Source organism: Temnothorax curvispinosus, unplaced genomic scaffold, assembly GCF_003070985.1.
Source record: "Temnothorax curvispinosus isolate PA1 unplaced genomic scaffold, ASM307098v1 QBEX01001846.1, whole genome shotgun sequence".
NCBI lineage: Eukaryota > Metazoa > Arthropoda > Insecta > Hymenoptera > Formicidae > Temnothorax > Temnothorax curvispinosus.
This window is the reverse complement of record NW_020211626.1, coordinates 5,001-10,533: the sequence shown is the minus strand read 5'-3', so window position 1 is coordinate 10,533 and position 5,533 is coordinate 5,001.

Genomic DNA, 5,533 nt, shown 5'->3' with positions numbered 1-5,533 from the left:
TAGAGTGAGTGTGGCACTGCTGCAGGAACCGTGTGTGAAGGATGGAAAGGTAGTTGGACTCCCGCTACGGATGGATGTGATTGTGAGTGAGAGCGAGTATGTCAAAGCAGCAGTGGTGGTGAATGATCCCAGTCTCGATGTGTTGTGTGTAAGGGAGTGCTCGGATGAGTATGGCGTGTGTGTATGGCTGAAGGGAGACTTCGGCGAGATGTATGTGGTGTCCGTGTACTGCCGGTTCGGTGAGGACATCGAGCCGTATCTGGCGTACATGGACAGGGTGCGAATGGTAACCAGAGGAAAGCGTGTGCTGGTAGGTATGGATGCGAATGCCGTCTCTCCCTTATGGTACAGTAAGGGTAGGGGCAGCAGTAGAGAAAGCGAAATGCGTGGCAGAATGCTTGAGGAGTGGATTGTCGCGAATAGTATGATTATGTTGAATGAGCCGAGCGAGAGTTACACGTTTAGCGGACCCAATGGGGAAAGCGACATCGATGTGACTCTCGTAAGCGATGCGCTTGGGGGGTGCCGGTACGAATGGGGAGTCAAGAGCGATTGGGGTATCAGCGACCATAATGTGTTGCTGATACGTATGACCTATGGTGAGAAAGCTGAGCGGATGGAAGGTACGCGTAGATGGGTGTGTAAAGACGTGGACTGGGAGGGTTACATGAGCGATCTAGTGGAGTATGCGTCGGAGGATGCTGTGAATGTGATGGATGACTGCGACGCGGATAGCTTGGCGGAGCGCGTCACATCATGGATCCTGAGGGCGAATGATAATAGAATGAAAAGGCGAGTGTGTGGGGTTGCGAGGAAGCTTGTGTGGTGGACGAATGAGCTTGAGCGCATGAAGAAGGATGTGAGGAAGCGTAGGCGTGCCTACCAGCGAATGAGAGGGAGAGATCGAAGTCGAATGGAAGGATGTTTGAATGTGTACAAACGTGCTCTTAGAGAGTACAAGAGAGCGATATGGAGAGTGAAAGAGGAGAACTGGAGACAGTTCGTGAGTGACAAGGGAAATCGGGATCCGTGGGGTGATGTGTATAAAGTGTGCATGGGTAAGTACGGACGTGATAGACTGAGTGCTATGAAAGTGGGTGACAGGACAACGAGTACGTGGGAAGAAAGTGCGAATGTGCTACTAGATCGCTTCTTCCCGGACACGGGAATGGAAGATGTACGATTGGCAGAGAGAGAGATGACTGAAAGAACGTTCGAGTGGAATGAAGTGGATGTGGCTGTGAGGGCGATGAAAGTGGGTAAGGCACCCGGGTTGGATGGAATTACGGCGGAAATGGTGCGTGCCGTTTGGCGCGCAATTCCGGGATGGCTGAAGAGAGTGTATGATGTGTGTCTGTGTACCAACTGCTTTCCAAAGGTGTGGAAGAAAGCGAGAGTGGTTGTACTGCTGAAGTCCCCAGAGAAAGTGCGGTCGGATCCCGGGTCTTACAGACCGATCAGCCTGTTGTCTGTGCTTGGGAAAGTGTTGGAGCGAATGATGGTGAATAGGCTGGAGCGATTGATGAGTGGGAGAATGTGTGAGGCACAACACGGGTTTGTGAGGAAACGTTCGACCGAGAGTGCGTGGAATAGCGTGCGTGAGTGCGTGAATGGATCCGAGTACAAGTATGTGTTGGGAATCTTTGTGGACTTCCAGGGTGCATTCGACAACCTGGAATGGCCATGTGTGATTGAGAAACTGTGTGAGGAAGAATGTGAAGAGATTGGGTTGTGGAGAAGTTATTTTGATGAGAGATGGGCATGTATGATAGGAATGAATGAGGAAGTGTGGAAGAGAGTGCTGCGGGGCGCACCGCAGGGGTCCATCGGTGGCCCAGAAATCTGGGTCCTACAGATGGATAAGCTCCTGTGGGAACTCCGCAGACGTGGATGTATGGCGACGGCGTATGCGGATGATCTGTTCGTGCCTGTCGAAGGACAGAGCCGGGCAGATCTGGAGAGAAAGGGGAACGAGTGGATGAGGATAGTGAGCGAATGGGGTGCGAGTGTCGGTGTGAAAGTTTCAGAGAGCAAAACGGTGATGATGCTCCTGAAAGGGAATATGTCGGAAACGAGACACCCGAGCGTTAGTGTGAATGGGAAGCATGTGAGGTATGTGAAGTGTGTGAGATATCTGGGTGTGTGGATGGGCGAGCGAATGAGTTTTAAGCCGCACCTGGAGCGTATGAGACAGAAGTGTGTGAGCGTGGTGGGAAACTTGAGACGTGTGATGAGGAGCGAATGGGGTTTGCGAAAGAGAGCATGGCGCGTGATATATAAGGGTTTGTTTGCTGCGTGTGTTATGTATGGTGCGAGCGTGTGGTACGAAGCCATGAAGTACAAGTATGCGCGAGTGGCGATCAACAGGTGCCAAAGAGTGGCGATGAGCGCCTGTTTGAGTGTCTGTAGAACGGTCTCCACGGAGGCCATGCAGGTATTGATGGGTGGTCTTCCGTGGGACCTGGAATGCGTGAAAAGAGGTATGACTGTGAGGATTAAGAATGGCTGGAGATTGGGTGAAAGAGGTGTTGTGAGCGAAGAGGAAGTGAGAGCGAGAGATGTGGACGAGAGTTTGGAGTTGCTGAATGCTAGGCTGTATGAAAGATGGCAGAGTGAATGGGATAACGGTACGAAAGGACGAGTGACACATGGCTTTGTACGGGATGTGAGGTTTGCCGAGGCTTGTCCGGGATTTGAGCCGAGCCTATGGCTCGGCTATATCTTGACGGGTCACGGCAGTTTGAATGAGTTTCTGTATAAAAGGGGATTGTCTGAGACGGAAAGTTGTGCGTGTGGTGCTGAGTGCGAGGACTGGAAGCATGTGATGGTTGAGTGTGAAATGTATGAGGATGTTAGGAACTTGGACGAATGGGGAGTCAGGGTGAGTGAGGATGGCAGAGTGGACGTGAGCGAGGTATTAGAGCGAAAGGAAAAATACGAGAGTCTGAGCAGGTTTGCGGCTTGTGTGTTTCAGCGAAGAATGAATGTGAATGCGTGAGACGTGCGAATGCGGCTTACCGGGGCCGGGTCTGCAGGAGACCCAACCGGGAGTGGCCTCGGCTGCGAAGATCCGACCAGTGATCTAAACTGGTACCACGGGGACCGGTCGCCCAAGGAGCTTGCTCCTGCCGGTCGCGGGTAGGACCATCGTGGTGGCAGTGGTTCAGCCAAATGCTGGCTAGGATACCCGAGTTCACGAACTTGGGTGTCCGACGGGTGAGCTTGCGTCCCCACAGCTCGGGTGCCAGCCTGCTTAGCTGGTAGAGCGTGGATAGTCGCTCGCCCCGACCAGTGGGTTGCCGCGGGATCCTGTAATCCTGCGGTGCACTGGTAGTATCGACCTCGGTCGGTACGCGCTGATTGGGCGTATCCCAATCCCGCGCCCATGGGGGACGTGTGGATGAGGCTCCACGAGCAGGTGCCGCACGTAAAATCAAATGACATATTCTGTCCCTATCTACTATCTAGCAAAACCACTGCCAAAGAAACGGGCTTGGAAAAATTAGCGGGGAAAGAAGACCCTGTTGAGCTTGACTCTAGTCTGGCACAGGCCCGGCACGTCAGCCAAACCCGCTTCCCGACCAAGCCCGACACGCCCCGCTCCTCAGAGCCAATCCTTATTCCGAAGTTACGGATCCAATTTGCCGACTTCCCTTACCTACATTAGTCTATCGACTAGAGGCTCTTTACCTTGGAGACCTGCTGCGGATATGGGTACGAACCGGCGCGACACCTCCACGTGGCCCTCTCCTGGATTTTCAAGGTCCGAGGGGAAGATCCGGACACCGCCGCAACTGCGGTGCTCTTCGCGTTCCAAACCCTATCTCCCTGCTAGAGGTTTCCAGGGAACTCGAACGCTTATACAGAAAAGAAAACTCTTCCCGGATCTCCCGACGGCGTCTCCAGGTCATTTTGGGTTACCCCGACGAACACTCTTACGAGGGCCCGAATTGTATGCGGTTCCGCTGCCGGGTTCCGGAATAGGAACCGGATTCCCTTTCGCCCGACGGGCGTGTGTCACAATTCTCACAAGTGAGTCTCAAACAACACTCGAGTATCGTACGCCGTCATTGACATAGGATTTCTCCTAGGGCTTAGGATCGACTGACTCGTGTGCAACGGCTGTTCACACGAAACCCTTCTCCACGTCAGTCCTCCAGGGCCTCGCTGGAGTATTTGCTACTACCACCAAGATCTGCACCGACGGCGGCTCCAGGCAGGCTCGCGCCCAGACCCTTCTGCGCACACCGCCGCGACCCTCCTACTCGTCAGGGCTTCGTGGCGGCGCCGACGACGACGCACGACGACGAAAGAGGAGCGCGAACGTTCCCCTTCGCGCGCGCGCGCGCGCGGCGGCCGCCCCACTTGCCGCTGACGGCAGAGTATAGGCTCGACGCTTCAGCGCCATCCATTTTCAGGGCTAGTTGCTTCGGCAGGTGAGTTGTTACACACTCCTTAGCGGATTCCGACTTCCATGGCCACCGTCCTGCTGTCTTAAGCAACCAACGCCTTTCATGGTGTCCCATGAGCGTCGAGTTGGGCGCCTTAACTCTGCGTTTGGTTCATCCCACAGCGCCAGTTCTGCTTACCAAAAATGGCCCACTTGGCACTCTGATCCGTTAAAAGATGCTCGTGGCTTCATAGTTCAAGAAAGCCAGAGATCTCACCCATTTAAAGTTTGAGAATAGGTTGAGGTCGTTTCGGCCCCAAGGCCTCTAATCATTCGCTTTACCAGATGAGACTCGCGCGCGTTCCGTGCGGAACGGCCGAGTGCCAGCTATCCTGAGGGAAACTTCGGAGGGAACCAGCTACTAGATGGTTCGATTAGTCTTTCGCCCCTATACCCAGTTCCGACGATCGATTTGCACGTCAGAATCGCTACGGACCTCCATCAGGGTTTCCCCTGACTTCGTCCTGACCAGGCATAGTTCACCATCTTTCGGGTCCCAACGTGTACGCTCTGGGTGCGCCTCTTCTCGCGATGAGAACGAGACGCCCCGGGAGTGCGGAGCCGCATCGCGACGCGGCCCATCCTCCCTCGGTCGACAACCAGGGCCGACCTTCACTTTCATTACGCCTTTAGGTGTCTCGCTCAAGTCCCAATGACTCGCGTACATGTTAGACTCCTTGGTCCGTGTTTCAAGACGGGTCCTAAGAGTACCCAAAGCAGTAGCGTCGCCGACCGGTATCGGTCCCACCGCCCCCGCGAAGAGGCGACGGAACGTTCGTAGGCCTGTCGAAGGTTAACCGTACGACCAACAGCGGGCCAGGACCGGTGACGGCGCAAAGTCCGTTAAGCCTCCGTGTACCGTGGCGCGCGCTTGCGACGGCCTCGACGCACAAACGTCGCGCGACACACACGCGCTCGCCCACCGAGGTGAACGGGCGCGCGCGAGCGCGTTTCATCAAATAAAGTGCGGCCTGATACCTTGCGTGTACCGCCGGGCAGCCGGCCGGGCAACCGGGGGTTTGACGCGTGCCGTTTTACCGGCGACGCGTCAGTCACCGCACCCGGGCCGTAGACCGACACCCA